Here is a 22,380-nt window from a genome sequence, read left to right on the forward strand (position 1 = left end):
CAGCAAACCTCAGTGAGACCCATTATCCACAAAGCCTCACTTGCCTCATTTAAGTTCAGTGTTCATACCTCTACCCTAAGAAAGAGACTGGGCAAAAATGGCCTGTATGGCAGAGTTCAAAGGCAAAAACCACTACTGAGCAATAACAACATTAACATCTCAGTTATGCCAGAAAACATCTTGATGATCCCCAAGATGTTTGGGAGCATACTATGTGGACTGAGGAGACAAAAGTTGAACTTTTTGGAAGGTGTATGTCCCATTACATCTGGCATAGAAGTAACACAGCATTTAAGAAAAGGAACATCATACCAACATTAAAATATGGTGTTGGTAGTGTGATGGTCTAGGGATCTTTTGCTACTTCAGGACCTGTAAGACTTGCTGTGGTAACTGGATTAATGAATTCTGCTGTCTACCAAAATATCCTGAAGGAAAATGTTCAACCATCTATCTGTTCATGACCTCAAGTCCAACTCTGAACGGCTTAAGAAAAACAATATTAAGACTTTGGAGTGGCCTAGTCAAACACCTGACCTTAATCTGATTGAGATGCAGTGGCATGACCTTAAAAATGTGGTTCATGCTCAGAAACCCTCCAATGTGACTGAATTACAACAATTCTGCAAAGATAAGTGGGCCAAAATTTCTCCAGAGCGTTGCAAAAGACTCATTGCCAGTTATTGCAAATGCTTGATTGCAGTTGTTGCTGCTAAGGGTGGCCCAACCAGTAATTAGGTGTAGGGGATATGTAATGTGCTGCAGTGCAGGATAGTGCAACCTCCACCAGGGGGTACTGGTGAGGGAAGAGAGGTTTTACACACACAGCGTAGCAACACTGAACAGCAGCAAAGGTGCCACAGGTAACGAAAGAGAAGTCAGATAAGCCAAGGTCATACACAGAGAGGTCAGCACAGTACACAGAGGCAGTCAGAAGAATAGTCAGGGACAAGCAAGAAATCAGAGACTACCGGGAATGTGGTAACCAAAACATGAGACATAAGATGAAGTCGGGGTACAAGCCAGAGTCAAAGCCAGTCGGGGAGCGTGGTATCAGAGATGGGAAACAAGGGGCAAAGTCCAGAGATCAGATCGAGCCATACACGGGTACAGGCAGTCAGGGGCACAAGGATCACTAATACAAGTATACAGGTCAAGGGCTCAAGCCGGGGAGCATGTACTATAGCTGACACTGGCCCACAGGCTGCAGAGGACTGAAATAGCCCAGCCAGCTTCAAAGCAAGGCAGAGGGGATTAACTCCCGCATGACCAGTCCAGAGACAAGGCAGCTGAAAGCAAACTCAGGAGTGGATCATGACAGTACCCCTCCTCTCAATGAGGGGCCACCGGACCCCCAGGCTTCCCTGGATAACGAACGTGAAAGGCCCGGACCAGCCGATCTGCATGGACCGAACGTGCCGGCACCCACAACCGCCCTCAGTACCGTAACCTTTCCAATGGACCAAGTACTGCAGTGAAGGGCAGAGCATACAAGAATCCACCACCACCCATTCCACCTCATACTCGGTCTGGCCATCTACTACAACAGGCGGCGGGTGCGCGGGAGACTCACCTGAGGAAGGCACCGATGTCTTAAGAAGTGCCTTATGGAATACACTGGGGATCCGCAACAAAGGAGGAAAGCGCAGACGGAAGGCCACAGGATTAACCACCTCCAAAATTTAATAAGGGCCAATAAACATGGGACCCAACTTAGCAGAGGGAATCCTCAATCTAATATTCTTAGTAGATATCCATATCTTATCCCCCAGCTGGTAAGCTGGCCCCACAGAACGTTGTTTATCAGCAAAAAATTTATACTTGCCCTTAGCCTCCCCAATGTTTCTCTGAACCTCCCTCCAGATCTCCCCCAACTGCAGAAAGGCTGAATCAGCCCCTGGACACCCCAAATCCAGCCGAGAAAACTCACCAAAGTGAGGGTGAAACCCCTAGTTGCAGAAAAATGGGGAAGTACCAGTGGACTGATTGACATGATTATTGAAAGCAAATTCCACCATGGGTACCGCAGAACACCAATCATCCTGTCTGGACGTAGCAAGACATCGCAATATCTGCTCCAGAGACAGATTAGTCCTTTCAGTCTGACAGTTGGTCTGGGGATGGTAGGCCGATGAAAAGGACAGACTGATACCCAGCCTTTTACAAAAGGCCCTCCTGATTTTTGCCACAAATTACACCCCTCTATCAGACACCACACTGACAGGCACACCATGCAATCAGACCACATGCTCAATGAATAGTTTTGATAGTCTCAGCATTAGGGAGCCCCACCAAAGGTACAAAATGCGCCTGCTTACTGAACCTTTCAACAACTACCCAGATCACGGTTTTGCCAATAGAGGGGGGAAGATCAGTGATAAAATCCATGGACTGGTGAGTCCACGGTCTATCTGGAATTGGCAGTGGCACCAATTCCACGGCCGGCCGGTTACGGGAGGTTTTAGAGCGAGCACAAGTTTCACAAGAAGACACAAACCCAATGATGTCAGAAGCCAACGAAGGCCACCAAAACCGCCTAGTGATGGCTTTGCGTGTGGCCGAGATTCCAGGATGCCCACTAAGAGCTAAGTCATGGAACTCCTGAAGCACCCTTAACCAAAACTGGACAGGTACAAAGAGCTTATTATCGGGTACAGATGAAGGAGCAAGAAATTGGGCCTCACGAATCTCTCATTCCAATGCTGAGGACACTGCAGCCACCACCACTCCGCGCTGAAGAATGGAGGAAGGAGATTCATGAGGTGAAACTGGATCCAGGCTACGAGATAAAGCATCAGCCTTCACTTTCTTGGACCCTGGTCTGAAAGTAATAGAAAACTGAAATCGGGAAAAAAGTGACCACCTAGCCTGTCTCTGGGTCAAATGTTTGGCAGATTTGATGTAAGACAGATTCTTGTGATCCGTAATGACAGTGATATGATGGGCAGCCCCCTCCAAAAAATGCCTCCTTTCTTCAAATGCCAATTTAATGGCCAACAGCTCCCGGTTACCCACATCATAATTCCTCTCAACAGAGGAAAATTTCCTTGAAAAGAAGGCACAAGGTCTTACATTAGTTAACATGGTGGGCTCTTGGGACAACACAACCCCCACTCCCACCTCCAAGGCGTCCACCTCTACGATAAATGGTATAGAGAAATCAGGTTGAACAAGTACAGGAGCAGTCATGAAACAGTTTTCAAAGAAGAAAACGCCACCTGGAGCTGACCAGTTTTTGAGATCAACCCCCTTACGATTTAAATCCATGAGGGGTTTGACCACCTGAGAAAACCCCTTAATGAATTTTCTATAATAATTGGCGAAACCCAGAAAACGCTGAAGACCCTTGAGATCTGTGGGTTGAACCCAATCCACAATAGCCTGTACCTTCCTAGGGTCCATAAGAAACCCATTAGTGGACAAAATGACCTCTAGAAAGGACAGTTCCTGAGCAAAAAATTAACACTTCTCTGGTTTAGCAAATAGTGAGTTCTCCCTAAGCCTCAGAAGAACTGCACTGACAGGGCCGGACTGGCCGTCGGGCAACTTCTGGCAAATGCCAGAAGGGCTGGTGCCAGTAGTGGGCCACTCGATCCGTGCATGCTGTGCCACTTTAAGCGGCGCCAGCGCCGACTCACCCTCACGCCAGCACCGCCGCATTCAACTATACCAGCGTTACTTAGTCAGGTAACGTTTTGAGATCAGAATACCAGGAGGATAGTGGATCAGAGCTGAAGGGGTTAACAGATGGATGGTCAGAACTAGGTCCACTGACATCTCAGCACTCCCCTGCACCAGACAGGATGACTGTGCTATCAAAGTACTGACAGCTTCACCATGCCCCTGCACCAGATTGGACGGCTGAGCTGTCAGTAACTGCATCCCAAATACATTGAGGGGTGGAACTGTGACAGTACTTCCTCTTCTAGGGAAGGCCACCGGACCCCCAGTTAATCCTGAAAAAGGAAAAAAAATAGCTTATTTCCTGAATCGGTCAACTACTACCCAGATATAAGTTTTTCCACTAGACAAAGGCAAATCCGTAATGAAATCCATAGACAAATGAGTCCATGGTCTTTTTGGAATTGGCAATAGAGTCAATTCCCCAGCTGTCCGGCTATTACTGACTTTAGCACGTGTGCAGACTTCACAAACAGATAGAAAAACTTTAATACCATTATGCATAGACGGCCAACAAAAAAGTTTAGCAATGGCTTCCCATATAGCACTAACCCCAGGATGACCAGTCAAGACAGAATCATGAAATTGCTGTAACATCTGCAATCTTATGTACACACGCACAAATAATTTGGACCTTGGAGTAGCGGAAGGAGCCAACAACTGGACTTTGCGAATCTCCTCTTCCAATTCTGAGGTTAAAATAGAAATCACAATACCCTGAGGAATAATGAAGGATGGAGGTTCTGGAGGACAAACTGAATTGAGACTTTGAGATAATGCATCAACTTTCACATTCTTGGACCCCAGCTTGAATGTTAGTGAAAAACTAAACCTAGAGAAAAACAAGGACCATCTGGCCTATCTAGGAGTTAACTTTATAGCTGATTCAATGTAAGCTAGATTCTTGTGATCAGTGACCACCGTAACTGGATGAACCACTCCCTCCAAAAAATGTCTCCATTCCTCAAAGGCCAATTTGACAGCAAGTAACTCCCGATTCCCAACATCATAATTTGTTTCCACTGGTATTTTTTTCTTTTTAGAAAAAAGCATATGGACTCAGGTTAGTCAGAGTTTTAGGCCCCTACGATAAAACTGCCCCCACTTTGATCTCCGAGCATCCACCTCCACAATGAACGGTCCTTGGAGATCAGGCTGGATCAGAATGGGAGCAGACATAAAACACTCTTTTAATCTTTTAAAAACCCTGATAGCACCTGGCGACCAAACCTTGAGGTTCTCCCCCTAACATGTAAGGTCAGTAAGTGGTTTAGCAGTCTGCAAAAACCCCTTGATAAATTTCCTACAATAGTTGGTGAATTTCAGAAAACGCTACAATGCCTTAAGATCACGAGGTTAAACCCAATCAATTATGAGGGTCTATTTGAAAATCTTATCATGATGTTTGAGTTTTCCAATGCACCTAATGTTTTTAAAAATGTTATGATTTATGAATAATAATTTTTCAAATTGCATTGGAAGATTTGTTGTGATTTACCTGGATAGCGATCTAATTTTCTTGCCCGATTTGAACTCCCACCAATAACATGCCCATATGATATTACAAAGGCTGAGAGAGAACCATTTGCAAAACTAGATACATGTTTTTTTTCTGTTCCGGAAATTTCGTTCTTGGGATTTATCTTGTCAGCAGAAAGGTTTATGATGGACACTGGGAAGGTGCGGGCCATAATTGATTTGGTTCAACCTTGTGACCTTAAAGCTTTACAACATTTTCTTGGATTCACCAACTATTAGGCTATATGCACACGATGCAGATTTGTCGCATTTCTGCAGCATTTTTGCTCCAAAAACGAAAGTGATTACCGAAGCAATGTTACTCAATGACATTCCTAAAGTTTTGTGTACATGATCCGAAAATTTCCATCCTTATTCGCAGCATTTTATTTTCTGCAGCATGTTAATTCTGTTTGCGGATCTGCAGCGTTTCTGCACCCATTGACTTCCATTGAGTCAGTAAAATCCGCACTTGTAAAAAGGTTTGCGGATTTGTGGCGTATTTCCTGCAGATTTGCTGCCAAAAATGCTGCAGAATTGTCAAAGGGAAATTGTCAGAAGGAGGAAGAGTGAGTGGGCACAGAATATGTGTGAGCGGAGAATATGTGTGAGCAGAGAATATGTGCGAGCGGAGAATGTGTGTGTGTGTCTATCTGTGTGTGTCTGTCTGTGTGTCGGCAGCGGTCTGCGGGTGTGTGCGGGTGTCTGTGGTTTTCTGCGGGTGTGTGTACCCATGCAACAAACAGCCCATAGTGATTGTAATTAGGCGTCGTCTGATGGGACTACTACTCCCATCCGGCTATGTCTGCTGTCACATATAACAGAGACAGCATGAGTCGATGATGGAAGAATAGTCCCATCACTCGGCACCTGAGCTCAATTGTGAAAAAAAATCTAAATATTTACTTATTCATATACACAATACATACTCATCGAACACCTAATCCCCAATGCCCATGTCTCCTGTATGCAATCAAAAATAATAAACCAATATACACTCACCTTTCCACCGTAGTCCATTTAATACTGAGTGTCCCATGTCGATCTCACCCGGCCGCCGGTGATACACTGACAGGAGGTGATCACTCCCACAGTGTATCACTGAGCTGCAGTGAGAGTTCATTGGAGTTCATCAGTTCTCACTTACGGCACCACTGCGTGGGAACACATTCACACAGCGGTAGCGCAGTGATACACTGCAGGAGCAATTACCTCTTGTCAGTGTATCGCCAGCGGCCGGGTAGAGTGTTCACATCTCTTGATGTGACTGTTCTACTCATGAGATCGCCATGGGACACTCGTTATTGTGGACTACGTTGGACAGGATAGTATTATATGTTGGTTTATTATTTTACTAGCTATTGAACCCGTTCTACGCCCGGGTGGTGAGCATTTACATTGGTATATGGTCTCCATCCTGGTATGTGCTGCTCCATCCTGTGTCCCCATCCTGTCATGTGCTGCTCCATCCTGTGTCCCCATCCTGTCATGTGCTGCTCCCATCCTGCGCCCCCATCCTGTCATGTGCTGCTCCATCCTGCATCCCCATCCTGACATGTGCTGCTCCATCCTGCGTCCCCATCCTGTCATGTGCTGCTCCATCCTGCGCCCCCATTCTGTCATGTGCTGCTCCATCCTGCGCCCCATTCTGTCATGTGCTGCTCCCATCCTGCACCCCCATTCTGTCATGTGCTGCTCCCATCCTGCGCCTCCATTCTGTCATTTGCTGCTCCCATCCTGTCATGTGCTGCTCCCATCCTGTCATGTGCTGCTCCCATCCTGCGCCCCCGTTCTGTCATGTGCTGCTCCCATCCTGCGCCCCCGTTCTGTCATGTGCTGCTGCCATCCTGCGCCCGTTCTGTCATGTGCTGCTCCCATCCTGCGCCCGTTCTGTCATGTGCTGCTCCCATCCTGCGCCCGTTCTGTCACGTGCTGCTGCCATCCTGCGCCTGTTCTGTCATGTGCTGCTCCCATCCTGCGCCTGTTCTGTCATGTGCTGCTGCCATCCTGCCCCCGTTCTGTCATGTGCTGCTCCCATCCTGCGCCCGTTCTGTCATGTGCTGCTCCCATCCTGCGCCCGTTCTGTCATGTGCTGCTCCCATCCTGCGCCCGTTCTGTCATGTGCTGCTGCCATCCTGCGCCCGTTCTGTCATGTGCTGCTGCCATCCTGCACCCGTTCTGTCATGTGCTGCTGCCATCCTGCGCCCGTTCTGTCATGTGCTGCTGCCATCCTGCACCCGTTCTGTCATGTGCTGCTGCCATCCTGGGCCCGTTCTGTCATGTGCTGCTGCCATCCTGCGCCCGTTCTGTCATGTGCTGCTGCCATCCTGCGCCCGTTCTGTCATGTGCTGCTGCCATCCTGCCCCCGTTCTGTCATGTGCTGCTCCCATCCTGCGCCACCATTGTATGATATGCCCCCCATAAGACGCTCCAGTGTGTATGCCCCCGTATGCTGCTGCCATATAAAAAAAAAAAAAAATACCATACTCACCTATAGTCCGGCTCCACTGCAGGTGTGTCTTCAAGAAAATGGCGCCGGAAAGCGCGGACTGAGCAAGCGCCGATTCCGGCAGCAGGAATCAGCGCCTGCGCAGTCCGCGCTTTCCGGCGCCATTTTCTTGAAGACACACCTGCAGTGGAGCCGGAGTGTGTCTTCAAGAAAATGGCGCTGGAAAGCGCGGACTGCGCAGGCGCCGATTCCGGCAGCAGGAATCGGCGCCTGCGCAGTCCGCGCTTTCCGGCGCCATTTTCTTGAAGACACACTCCGGCTCCTCTGCCTGTGACTGGTAAGTCAGAGGGCGGCGCCGGCGCGCATTAAGCGCGTCATTGCGCCCTCTGAACTGTCACAGCAGAGGAGCCGGGAGACGGAGCCGCACGCAGCGCTGGAACGGGGAAAGGTGAATATACTTACCCTCCTGGCGGTCCCTGACTCTCCGGTGGAGATCGCGGTATGCGTTCAGTGTTAACGCATACCGCGATCTCCTGGGAGCGTCACTCTGTGGGGGCCAGACTGCGCCGGCGCTTGCGCCTGCGCAGTCTATAAAGGCTTCGGACAGAGTGACGCTCCCAGAGTTATATTATAGATTTTTGTTGCAGGAGACGAAGGCGTCGGGCATTAGGCGTTCAGTAAGTATGGTTAACTAAGATTCAATAAAGGAGTCTGTGTGATTATTTCAAATAAAGGGCTTTATTCTGGCTGTGTTTTTATTTACCATATAACTGTAGGATTAGTAATGGATAGTTGTCTTGTAGACACCTCTCCATTACTAAGCCATGGGCTTTATGCCAGAATTGGCGCATCTATATGCGCCATCATTTATTTAAACCTAGCGGTGTAATGGTCTGCAGTTTGAAGATCCAGAAAGACTCACAATTAAGTACTTTGCATCTAAAATCACCCCCTCTGTGCGATTTAAATTCTTTTTCTATGGCAATGACCCTTAGGGTGTTAGTATTAACTGCATGCACTAATCTGCAATGCTTGGACACGGCTGAAATACCGTGGGAAGGCCCATTAGCCACTTCAGAAAGATGTTTTCTGATTCTCCTTTTTAATGGTCCAATAGTACACCCCATATATTGTAAACCACATGCATTACACTCTATGAGGTAAATCATACCCTCTGAGTTACAATTTATATACAATTTTATAGGGTAAGAAATCCCAGACACAGTTTATGAAAATTCATCTGTTATTTTGCACATAATTACACATTGCATGAAAACTTTCACTGGAGTAGGTGGTAACTATACTGACCGCAAACCCTGATCTTAACACCGCAACTAGAAGTAGCCGTGGGGTGTGCCTAACAAAACCTAGACACCTCGACACAGCCGGAGGACTAAATACCCCTATAGATGGAAATAGGAATTCTATCTTGCCTCAGAGCAGAACCCCAAAGAATAGGCAGCCCCCCACAAATAATGACTGTGGGTAGTAGAGGAAAAGACACTCAGGCAGGAAAAGGATTTAGCAAAAGAGGCCACTTCTAGCTAAATAGGAAAGGATACTAAGCGGTCAGTATTAAAATCCTTCCCAAAAATATCCACAGCAGAAAATACAAAAACTCCACCATCTAACTAAAGATGTGGAGTGTATATCTGCAACTCCAGAGAATCCAACAAGACTGAGAAAACACTGACACGGTCTAAGCTGGACAAGAAAAAACAAATGAATAGCACAGAATATAAGCACACTGCATGTGTGCCACAGAGAAAGAAACAGACACTTATCTTTGCTGAATTGGCAGCTAAGCAGGAGAAGCCAGAACGAGATCCAACTCTTCACAAGAAACATTGACAACTGGAAAGGACTAATGAATCCTGCACACCTAAGTATCCCAGTCAGAACTGCAATCAGTAGATACATCTGGCCAGGACTGCGACTCAGAGACAACTGCATTTCCACCTACAACCACTAGAGGGAACCCAAAAGCAGAATTCTGAACAGTTGTCCACATTTGTAGAAACCTTTACAGTATAAGTTAACTAAGTTTTGTTTTAACACCTCTTGCAATGCTCAAAAATAAACTGGGGGATAAAATGTCTCCAAAAGAAGGAGCCCTTTTGACCGCAAAACCTAGATTAGCATCTTTTAGTAGTAGTGCAAGTTTGGCATCTCTATGCAAAATGGGAATATTGTAACTGGATAAAAGAAAAACAACACACACTGGCGCTCACCACACTTGTGGGCCGAGAGGCTGGTGACAGTGAGATTAGATGATGGATTGTACGCCCCTAGCTGCTGGGATCACTATACAGGATCTGTGCCTATCCTTGAAGAGAATAAAGATTTTCCACAAAAAACGGGGTGATGCCGCGCTCAGGGGTTAGATGCTACGTGATGCTGGATGGCATGTGGCCGGTATCCGGGTCCTTACTAGTGCCCAGAATGAAGATATAAATATACACCCTTTGCCTGGAGTGAATAAATACTTAGTGGAATGTCTGAAACATGCGTGCATATATATATACTGTAAGTACCTGGATAACAATGAAGTATAAATACTGTGTTGCGGGAAGGTGCTTACCCGACATATAAATGTGCCTGTAATCCCACTGTTTCAGCCCGAAATGCTGTCCGATCCGGAAACCGCTATTGGCTGTTGTGGCGTATGCAGGGAATAGAAGAACCTACTTGTATCTGGGACCTTCTTGTATGTCCGAACTCATAAAGTTACCATGACACTAAAAACATTTATATGTAAAAGGTAAAAAATGTATTGATATCTAAATGGACACTGCATGTATGCAGACATAAAAACTAATGATTAAAAACCATATTATATAGCTATATGAGGACTAAAATATTTAAAATCTTAAATAGGTGGAGGTACCTGCCATAGGGACGTGGCCCTACTCTTGTACCTCCTGATGCAGCTGCCCATTCGGGCAGCATCTAACCCCTGAGCACGGCATCACCCCGTTTTTTGTGGCAAAATAGGAATATATTTTGATATCGTTATATTGTGGACTGAATTCAGTGGTAAAATTGAATGAGAGCAAAGTATGGTTTTTGTTTTTTTTTAGTAGCATGTTTTCTACATAACACAGTTGAGAGGAGCTCAGGATTATTTTTATTACTATCCAATAGTGTACTCCTGTCTATTTTGCTCACTATATTACTTGCTATTATCCGTCTCTCTCTTTCAAAAGTACTGTTTAACGTGCATGTAATGCAAATGCGGAGCAGTTCCGCTCAGCCACCCCCAGGGGGCGCTGTTATGGGAAAAAGGGTTGCACTTACTGTGTAGCACTTTGGTGCAGAAGTGCAGGGTGCCACTAGGAGGTGGCAGAGTAATCAGACAGGCCGAAGTCACCAACAAACACGGAGATGAAGTACCACAGGTCACAGCAAGCACGAGGTCAGAGCTGAACCAAAAGTCAATGCCAGAAGGGACTTTGATATCCAAAACTTGAGAAGGAAGAAGATTCAAGGTGAAACCCAGCAGAGGGTCAAAAGCTGGTTGGGGAACGTAGTATCAGAGACAAAAAAAACGGAGGCAGAGTTCAGAGTTCAAGCTGAGTCATACACTGTAGGGAAATCACCAAACATACACAGTGTCAGGGATAGGGAACATGGCAGACACACACATGGGAAGTCAGAGGCAGAAGGATCACTAGGGTATATGGATCAGCTGCTCCAGCCAAGGACCAGAACTATCACTGACTAGGGCTACCCAAAAATAGCACCAATGAATAGCCACCCAAGAACCAAAGAGAGGCAGGAAAAGCTAAGCCCTCCATTACCAGGCCGGGGAAAGAGAAGCAAGAAGCAAACCCGGACCTGGATCATGACAGTATCCTCCTCTCAAGGGGGGTCACCGGACCCCAAGGCTTCCCAGGATACAGAGCATGAAAGGCCTGGACCAACCAATCTGCATGGATGAACCCAGAACCAGTCCTCCGGACCATAGCCCCTCCAATGGACCAGATACTGGAGTGAGCGATGGACCATGTGAGAGTCTACAATCTGTTCTTCCTCATACTCATTCTGGACATATACTGAAATGGGTGGCAGAGGAGATGGAGATTCTCCAAAGGAAGACCCAAAAAGTTTCAAAAGGGCCTTATGAAATGCGTTGGGAAACCGTAAAGACGGGGGTAGGTGCAAATGGACGACCACAGGATTGACCACCTCCACAATCTCGTAAGGGCCAATGAACCTGGGCCTCAATTTTGCAGAAGGAACTTTAAGCTTAATATTCCTGGTGGCCAACCAAACCTTATCCCCAACCCGATACACTGGCCCCACAGACCGCCTTTTGTCAGCAAAGAATTTATACCTCCCCTGAACCTCCCCAATATGCCTCTGAACCTCCTGCCACACCTCCCCCAAAGGTTACACAGCTAGATCAGCCTCAGAGCACCCAGAATCCAGTCAGGAAAACTCCAAAAAATGAGGGTGACACCCATAATTGCAGAAGAAAGGGGAGGCACCCGTGGACTGATTAATGCGATTGTTAAAAGCAAATTCAGCCACAGTTAAAGAGGAATACCAATCGTCTGACCGGGTAGTGGTCAAACAATGCAAGATTTGTTTCAAGGACTGATTGGTACTTTCTGTCTGACCATTAGTCTCAGGATGATATGCTGAAGAACAGGTCAAATAACCTTTAACAAAAGGCCCTCCAAAACTTGGATACAAACTGCACTCCCCTGTCAGAAACCACACCCACAGGCACACCATGCAACCGTACCACATGTTCAACAAAAAATTTAGCTAACGTCTCTGCATTAGGCACAGCTGTCAAAGGTACAAAATGTACCTACTTACTAAATCTGTCCACCAACACCCAAATTACCGTTTTCCCATTAGAAGGAAGATCGGTGATAAAATCCATGGACAAATGCATCCATGGTCTATCAGGAATTGGCAATGGCACCAATTCCCCGGCCGGCCTATTATGAGAGTTTTTCGAATGAGCACATACATCACAGGACGATACGAACTTCACCACATCCGAGGCCAACAAAGACCACCAAAACAACCTAGAGATAGCTCTGCGGGTAGCCGAGATCCCAAGATGCCCACTCACGGCCGAGTCATGAAACTCTCTGAGTATTCTGAGATGCAAATGAATAAGCACAAAAAGTTTATTAACTGGCAAAGACGGAGCGGTCAGGGACTAAGCCTCACACACCTTCCGCTCCAATACTGAAGAAACCCCAGCCAGAACCACACTGTGCTGAAGAATGGAGGAAGGAGGTTTGGGAGGAGAATATTGGGTCCAGACTATGTGACAAGGCATCGGCCTTGGTATTTTTAGAACCGGGCCGGAAAGTAAAAACTGAAACCGTGAGGAAAAAAAGTGACCATCTCACCTGTCTCGATGTCAACCTTTTGGCAGACTCAATGTAAGCCAGATTTTTGTGGTCTGTAACCACAGTGATACAATGGACTGCCCCTTCCAAAAAATGCCTCCATTCTTCAAACGCCAATTTAATGACTAGTAACTCCCTGTTACCCACATCATAGTTCTTCGCAGCAGAAGAGAACTTTTTGTAAAAGAAAGCACAAGGTCTTAGTTAATTGGTTAAAGTGGACGGTCCCTGAGACAATACTGCCCCCACCTCCGAAACGTCAACCTCCACAATAAATGGTTCAGATGGGTCTGGTTGAATTAATACGGAGGCGGACATGAAACATTTTTTCAACGTAGAAAATGTTGCTACGGCTGAATCTGGCCAATTCTTGGTATCCGACCCCTTTTGAGTCAAGTCAGTGAGAAGTTTAACAATCTGAGAAAACCACCTTATAAATTTCCTATAATAATTTGCGAACCGCTGAAGACCCTTAAGATCTCTGGGTGGCACCCAGTCCACAATGGCCTGAACCTTTATGGGTCCATGCAAAACCCTTCAGCCGACAAGGTAAACCCCAGAAAGGACAATTCCTGAACCAAAAACAGACATTTCTCTGGTTTAGCAAAGATACAGTTCTCCCAGAGTCTCTGGAGAACCACACAGAGATGACCTATGTGGGCCTGCTTCTCCACAGACTACACCAGAATATCATCAAGATACACTACCAAAAGCCGCCCAATAATGTCAGAAAAGACATGGTTGATAAAATTTTGAAAAACAGCCGGCGCATTAGTCAACCCAAAAGGCATAACCAAATTTTTGAACAGCCCCTCAGAGGTGATAAACGCAGTTTTCCACTCATCCCCCTCTCATATACGGATGAGATTGTATGTCCACAGAAGATTCAATTTAGAAAACAACTTAGCCCCAGACAGTTTGTTGTATAAATCAGGGATCAGTGGGAGCGAGTAAGTATTTCTCACAGTGATGTTATTCAACTCTCGGAAATCGAGGCATGGGAGCAAACCACCATCTTTCTACTTCACAAAAAAGAACCCAGCCATCACAGGGGACATGGAAGGGTGAATGTGACCTTTGCGAAGACTCTCAGAGAAGTATTCCTTCATGGCCGTACGCTTGTGACCGGATAAATTATACAAACGGGCCTTGGGCAATTTAGCATCAGGAACAAGATCAATGGTACAATCAAATGGAGGTGTGGTGGCAAAACCTCAGCCTCTTTTTCAGAGAATGCATCTGTAAAGTACTTCAGGTACTCCAGAATACCTCAAGACTGACAGATGACATATACATAGTAGTGAGACAAGCTTCTGAACAATTAGGTCCCCACTTCACAATATCCCTGGACCCCCAGTCAATCACCGGGTTATGAAGTTGCAACCAAGGAAACCCCAACACCAGGCCAGCAGGGATATTATCCAAGACAAAACATGAAATGTGCTCCTGGTGTAGGGCCCCCACCACTAGGGTGAACTCTTTAGATTTGAAATTAACCCCACCCTTGATAAGGGGTGTAGAGTCAATGGCCATGATCTTAATATGAGTCCCCAACCTAACTGTCCCTAACTTACAGTTGGCCACCAATTTAGAATCAGTCAGGTTCATGGATGACCCACAGTCCACAAAGGCCAAAGTGGGAGTGAAGCAGTTATCAACACCAAGTTCCACTTTTAACAGTACTTCAAGGAATGAGGAAAATGGTACGTATGAGTCTGGACAACCTCCTCGGCAGTTTTTGGGACACTGCGGCTTATGCCGCTGTCCCCTGACTGCTGCGCCTCCCCCCCCCCTTGTTTGGGATAGAGATCTCCCATTGAGTGAGTCCAAATTGAATATGGGGTTAACTCCCCGTGGAGGGGGCGGGGCTTATCCCCTGCTCTTGGCACTGGGAAGTGCTAAAGCCACATCCGGATCCCAGGACCCAGACCTGTTTAACGCCCTCCCTCCCCTTTTGGTTAGACGTTGGTTCAGTTGCAGCTGCGGAAGGGTGGAGTTTTGTTGGTGGTGAAGATACCTGCCCGGGAGACTGGAAGGCAGTTAATCTCCCTACACCCCATTTGTTGGCAGATATCGCCTGTTTTAAGCTGCGACCAAAATATTTACCCAAAGTAAAAGATGGAAATGTTATGATTATATTTCCCAATAAAAGTTTTAAAAGTTCTGATAACTGTCGTGTGTCACTTAATGGGAGTAAACGGTCATGAGTCGTAGCAGTCACCAGACTTAGGCGTTTCCCGACACCTTAGGAGTAGGAGGACAGGAGGGACAGTCCTTCTTCCAATGTCCTGGAGCACCACAGCAAAAACAAAGTTTGCCTTCCTGTCGATGTCTCCTCTCCCTTTCCTTGAAGGTAATGGCCCCCACTTCCATGGGCTCAGCAGTTTGTGAGGGCTCTGGTTTAACCAGAAGGAAAGGAGCCTCCCGTTGCAGGACTCCTCTTTCCCGTAACCTCCGATCTATGCGAACTATGCGGATCTATGGCTTCTTCCAGAGAGTTGGACACCTGCGGAACTGACACCTGAGTGCTGAATCGTTCCAGGACACCTCTGGAGAATATCACCAGAATTACGAACTGTACCATTCAGCAGAGAGCTTTCCTTGAGAGAGAGAGACCCATAATAGTGTCCTCTGCCAGTCTGACTCGGTCCGGTTTGTCATAGATGAGGCCCAGAGACTCAAAGAAATGATCCACAGACATTCTCTCAGGAGCAGTCGGGGGTAAGGAAAAAGCCCAAGACTGCGGACCCTCCCTCAGTAAAGATATAATTATCCCCACCCGCTGACTCTCATCCCCTTAAGATCGGGGTCTAAGGGAAAATAATAATCTGCAACCCTCCCTGAACATGCAGAACTTGTCCCTCTTGCCAGAGAAGGTATTAGGGAGTTTCACTGAAGGTTCAGGAGAGTGCAGAGACACGTCAGTCACCCCACCAGACTTACTGATAGAGGAGGTCCCCCGGGTTAACTTAACTGTCTCAGCAATCTCCTTTTGCACCTGCTTCTAAGAAGTAACAAATGCCCTGTGCTCCACAGATAACTCCTTCATTATCTGAGTAAGGTCAGCCACCTGGTATGCCAAAGTACAGAGCGGATCCATACAAGAGAAAAAAAAGTGCGAAATCCCCTTTAAAATCTAGTTGGACAGTGATAATGTAATGCAACTCTGGAACAGTTGTGCTCAGCCACCACCAGGGGGCGCTGTTGCTGGAAAAAGGGTTGCACTTACTGTGTAGCACTTCGGTGCAGAAGTGCAGGGCACCACCAGGAGGCGGCAGAGTAGTCAGACAGGCCAAAGTCAACAACAAACAGTGAGATGAAGTACCAGAGGTCACAGCAAGCATGAGGACAGAGAAGAACCAAAAATCAAAGCCAGAAGTGAGCCCGATGGTCAGAGAATGTCAAGGCAAAGGGGCAATCCGAGAAAATGGTCAAAGAGGGTAAATCTGAGGTCTGGCAGCAAAAATCAGAGTTAGAGAATTCAGAGCACAAAGCACACACCAACCACCGTGCAAGACTTACAATTGACAATGGTCCAAGCATAACCATACAGCTAAATAGCTGGACAATCATCCTGAAAGGGTGACACTTGGAGAACTTCCAGCAGGCCAGGCCTAATTGGGCTGCAGGGAAATCCCATACACAAATTTGACAGCCCAGCACACCTCTGTATACCATATGACAGCTGAGCTGTTACTCACAGTACTGACATCCCGGCATGTGCCTGCAATCCATAGGATGGCTGAGTTGTCACTCACTGCATCCCTATTATTATTATTATTATTTATTTATATAGCACCAATAATTCCATGGTGCTGTACATGAGAAAGGGGTTACATACAGAGTTATAGATATCGTTTACAGTAAACAAATTTACAGTGACAGACTGGTACAGAGGGGAGAGGACCCTGTCCTTGCAGACTTACATTCTATGGGATAGTGGGGAAGAGGCAGAAGGTAGGGGCGAGGCAGCGGCTCTGGCGATGGCGAGGCAGCGGCTCTGGCGATGGCAAAGCGGCAGAATGGTTATTGCAAGCTGTAGGCTTTCTTGAAGAGATGGGTTTTCAGGTTCCGTCTGAAGGAGCAGAGGGTGGTCGATAGTCGGACGTGTTGAGGCATGGAATTCCAGAGGATGGGGGATATTCGGGAGAAATCTTGGAGGCGGTTGTGTGAGGAACGAATAAGTGTGGAGGAGAGTAGGAGGTCTTGGAAGGATCGGAGATTACGTGAGGGAAGATATTGGGAGATTAGTTCAGAGATATAGGGAGGGGACAGGTTGTGGATGGCTTTGTAGATCAGTGTTAGTAGTTTGAACTGGATTAGTTGGGGAATTGGGAGCCAGTGGAGGGATTTGCAGAGGGGAGAAGCAGGGGAGTAGCGAGGAGAGAGGTGGATTAGCTGGGCAGCAGAGTTGAGGACAGACTGGAGTGGTGCAAGAGAGTTAGCGGGGAGACCACACAGGAGGGTGTTGCAGTAGTCGAGGCGGGAGATGATGAGGGCATGCACAAGAGTTTTGGTAGATTGTGGGCTGAGGAAGGAACAGATTTTGGCAATATTTTTGAGTTGGAGGCGACAGGAGATGGCAAGAGTTTGGACGTGCGGTTTGAAGGACAGGGCAGAGTCGAGAGTTACCCCGAGGCAGCGGATTTCAGGTGCGGGAGAGAGCGTGATGCCGTTTACCATAATAGATAGGTCATGTAGGGGGGGATACGTGAGATGGGGGAAAGATGATGAGTTTGGTTTTGTCTAACTTGAGTTTTAGGAAGCGAGAGGTGAAGGAGGATATGGCTGACAGACACTTTGTGATACTGGACAGCAGAGAGGTGACATCTGGGCCAGAGAGGTAGATCTGAGTGTCGTCCACATACAGGAGGTACTGGAAGCCGTGGGACTTTATGAGTTGTCCTAGGCCAAGAGTATAGATGGAAAAAAGTAGGGGCCCTAGGACAGAGCCTTGAGGGACTCCAACAGAGAGAGGGCGGGATGAGGAGATGGTGTGGGAGTGGGAAACGCTAAATGTGCGGTCGGAAATGAATGAGGCAATCCAGGACAGGGCAAGGTCTTTGATGCCAAGGGAAGAAAGAATCTGTAGCAGTAGGCAGTGATCGACTGTGTCGAAAGCAGAGGACAGATCGAGAAGGAGGAGGATGGAGAACTGTCTGTTAGCTTTGGCTGCAAGTCATTAGTAATTTTTGTCAGGGCAGTTCAATGAGGATACAATGAGTGGCGACTGGCGAGATAATGTCACATATACTGAGACTACTATATGCATCATATTGGAGAAGCTGAGACAGCAGTATATACATCACATATTGGACACATAGACTGCTATGTATGCATCACACAGGAAACACTATGAATGATGTATATATCACATAGAATACATTAAACTTGGTGTATAAATATATACAGGTGCGCCTTACAAAATTAGAGTATCATCACAAAGTTAATTTATTTCAGTTCTTCAATACAAAAAGTAAAACTCATATATTATATAGAGTCATTATAGAGTGATCTATTTCAAGTGTTTATTTCTGTCATGACCAATAGACAACGCCTGAAGCATCTTACCTGGGCCAAGGAGAAAAAGAACTGGACTGTTGCTCAGTGGTCCAATGTGTTGTTTTCAGATGACAGTAAATTTTGCATTTCATTTGGAAATCAAGGTCCCAGAGTCTGGAGGAAGAGTGGAGAGGCACACAATCCAAGCTGCTTGAAGTATAGTGGGAAGTTTCCACAATCAGTGATGATTTGGGGAGCTACATAATCTGCTGGTCTAGGACCACTGTGTTTTATCAAGACTACAGTCAGCGCAGCCGTCTACCAGGAAATTTTGGAGCACTTCATGCTTCCCTCTGCTGACAAGCTTTTTGGAGACAGAAATTTCATTCTCCAGCAGGACTTGACACCTGTCCACACTGCCAAAAGTACCAATACCTGGTTTAAAAACACCAGTATCACTGTTCTTGATTGGTCAGCAAACTCACCTGACCTTAACCCCATAGAGAATCTATGGGGTATTTTCAAGAGGAAGATGAGAGACACCAGACTCAGCAATGCAAACGAGCTGAATACTGCTATCAAAGCAAACTGGGCTTCCATAACACATCAGCAGTGCCACAGGCTGATCACCTCCATGCCACGCTGCATTGATGCAGTAATTGATGCAGAAAGAGACCCGGCCAAGTATTGAGTGCATTTACTCAACAAATATTTCAGTAGGTCAACATTTTGGATTTTAAAATCATTTTTCAAACTGCTGTTATAACTTATTCTAATTTACTGAGATAATGACTTTTGGGTTTTCATTGGCTGGAAGCCATAATCATGAACATTAACAGAAATAAACACTTGAAATTAATCACTCTGCTTGCAATGAATCTATATAATATATGAGCTTCATTCATTGCATTGAAGAACTGAAGTAAATTAACTTTTTGATGATATTCTAACTTTGTGAGAAGCACCTGTATATATAAAATTCAGTGTGGATAATAAGTATTTGACACACTGCTGGTTTTGCAAGTTTTCCTACCTACAAAGAATGAAGAGGTCTGTAATTTTAATTTTTTTATCATAGGTACACTTCAACGTGAGAGACAGAATCTAAATATAAGAAACAGAAAATCACATTATATGATTTTTAAATAATTAAATTGCATTTTATTGCATGAAATAAGTATTTGGTCACATACCAACTAGCAAGAACTCTGCCTCTCACAGATCTGTTAGTTTTTCTTTATAGAAGCTCTCCTTCTCTGCACTCATTACCTATCCACCAAGGCCAAGACCAAAGAGCTGTCTTAGGACACCAGGGAAAAAATTCTACATCTGGATAAGACTGGGATGGGTTACAGTACAATATGCAAGCAGCTTGGTGAGAAGGCAACAACTGTTGGCACAATTATTAGAAAATGGAAGAAACAGAAGATGACTGTCAATCTTCCTTCATTTGGGGCTCCATGCAGGATCTCGCCTCGCGGGGTAACGATAATTCTGAGAAAGGTCAGCAATTAGCCTAGAACTATATGGGAGGACCTGGTCAATGACCTGAAGAGAGTTGGAACCACAGTCTCAAACATTACTGTAAGTTATAGCTACACAACATGTCATCATGGATTAAAATCCTGCAATGCAAGCAAAGTCCCCCTGCTCATGCCAGCACGTGTCCAGGCCCAATTAAAGTTCGTCAATAACCATGTGGATAATCCAGAGGAGGCATAGGAGGAGGCCATGTAGTCAGATGATACCAAAATAGATCTTATTGAAATCAATTCCACTCGCCATGTTTGGCGGAAGAAGTATGAGTACAACCCAGAGAACACGTCACAAATGTTTAAATGCAAGGTGTGGAAAACATCATACTTTAAGGCTGCTTTTCTGCAAAGGGAACAGGATGACTGCACTGTATTGAAGGGAGGATGGTTGGGATCATATATCACAAAATTGTGGCCAAGAACCTCCTTTCTCAGTAAGAGCATTGAAGATGGGTTGTGGCTGGGTCTTCCAGCTTTTTAATGACTCGACCAACACAGCAAGAGCAACTAAGAAGTGGCTCTTTAAGAATCATTTCAACGTCCTGGAGTGGCTAAGCCAGTGTCCATACCTTAACCCAATAGAAAAACATTGGAGGGATCTGAAACTCAATGTTGCCCAGCAAACAGCCCTGAAACCTGAAAGATCTGGAGATCTGTATGGAAGAGTAGGCCAAAATCCTTGCTGCAGTATGTGCAAACTTGGTCAAGAACTACAGGAAATGTCTGACCTCTGTAATTTGTAAAACAAAGGTTTCTGTACTGAATATTACATTCTCTTTTTCTATTGTATCATATACATGTGTTAGGGCTAGCGGAACGCACCGAGTAATGAGTAGGTAGCTACAAAGTGCGCTCGCAGCCCGGGGTCCACCGTGCAGAGATATCTGCTGCTAAGTAATGGTGGATGGACTCTGAGCTCACACGTGGATTAGGCTTCACCCCGTGTGAACTGGTAGCGAACTCTGTTGCCTCACAGAGTCGCGCTGTACACAATAACTAATACCCTAACTAGGCTAATTGCCCCCACTGACGCTAGCTGCCTGCCTGAGTGTACAGTCCCAATGCTAACAGCTTCACACCACATAAGAATTGAGTGGTATAGTATCCACTGGCATAAGCCAAAACACATTTGATACTAGCGCATGGCCATGCGGCCATGCGAGCCTTATATAGCTGCAGCAAGTAAAAGACCTTCCAAGAAGGACCAATGAGAGACTGCCATACCTGAGCATGTGACCCTAAATCTCCACTGAGAGATCTTGCCCTGGGCATGCTCAGTGTGTGCAAAGCAGGACTTAGACCTAGCACTTAAAGGACCTTCCAAGAATGACCAATGACCTTAGCTGCAGTATCTGATCATGTGACCCTCGATCTCCACTGAGAGATCTTACTCTGGGCATGCTCAGAACGTGAAAAGCAGGACTTAGTCCCAGAAGCGTCTGCTCGCCGCTGCCCAGTACTGACTTCAATGGCAGAAGCAGGAAATGTAGCAGTAACTCTTAGCACAGAGTCAGACTGAGCGAGATGCTGGGATCGCTGCGGCAGGAGAAGAATGGGAGACCGCAGCGAAGATGGCCCGAGATTCCCCCTGTGCAGAGGCAGGAACTTGACCCCTAACATTACCCCCCCTCCTTGGGCCTCGCTACGCTCGAAGGCAGCAATGAGCTGCGGAGCCCGAATGTGCTCAGCAGGCTCCCAGGATCTATCCTCAGGGCCGTAACCCCTCCAGCCCACCAAATAAAATTTTTTGCCACGAACCACCTTGCACCCCAAAATAGCGTTCACCTCATAATCGTCCGTAGACGAACCCGATGTCCCTGCCGATGACTCAGAAAACCGGGACATGTATATGGGTTTAAGGAGGGACACATGAAAGGTGTCGGTGATACCTAGGCGTGGAGGAAGAGCTAGACGGTAGACCACAGGATTAACCTGTTCGAGGACCTTGAAGGGACCCAAGTAACGAGGTGCAAACTTAGTGGACTCTACACGCAGCCTGATGTTATGGGCGGAGAGCCACACCAAATCGCCAGGAGCAAAGGTCAGGGCAGGGCGCCGATGTGCATCGGCGGAGGACCTCATTCTCTCCTTGGAGGCTCGGATGGCATCCTGAGTGCAGTCCCAAATGTCCCGTGCCTCCACAGCCCAGTCTGCCACCCTGGAGTCAGCAGAGGACACGGGCATAGGCACAGGAACCAGCGGATGCTGGCCGTAATTAAGGAGGAAAGGAGTCTGACCGGTGGAGTTGGCTACAGCGTTGTTAAGGGCAAACTCTGCCCACGGTAACAAGGATGCCCAGTCATCCTGCCTAGCAGAAACA

Source organism: Ranitomeya imitator, chromosome 1 (assembly GCF_032444005.1).
Source record: "Ranitomeya imitator isolate aRanImi1 chromosome 1, aRanImi1.pri, whole genome shotgun sequence".
Classification (NCBI taxonomy): domain Eukaryota; kingdom Metazoa; phylum Chordata; class Amphibia; order Anura; family Dendrobatidae; genus Ranitomeya; species Ranitomeya imitator.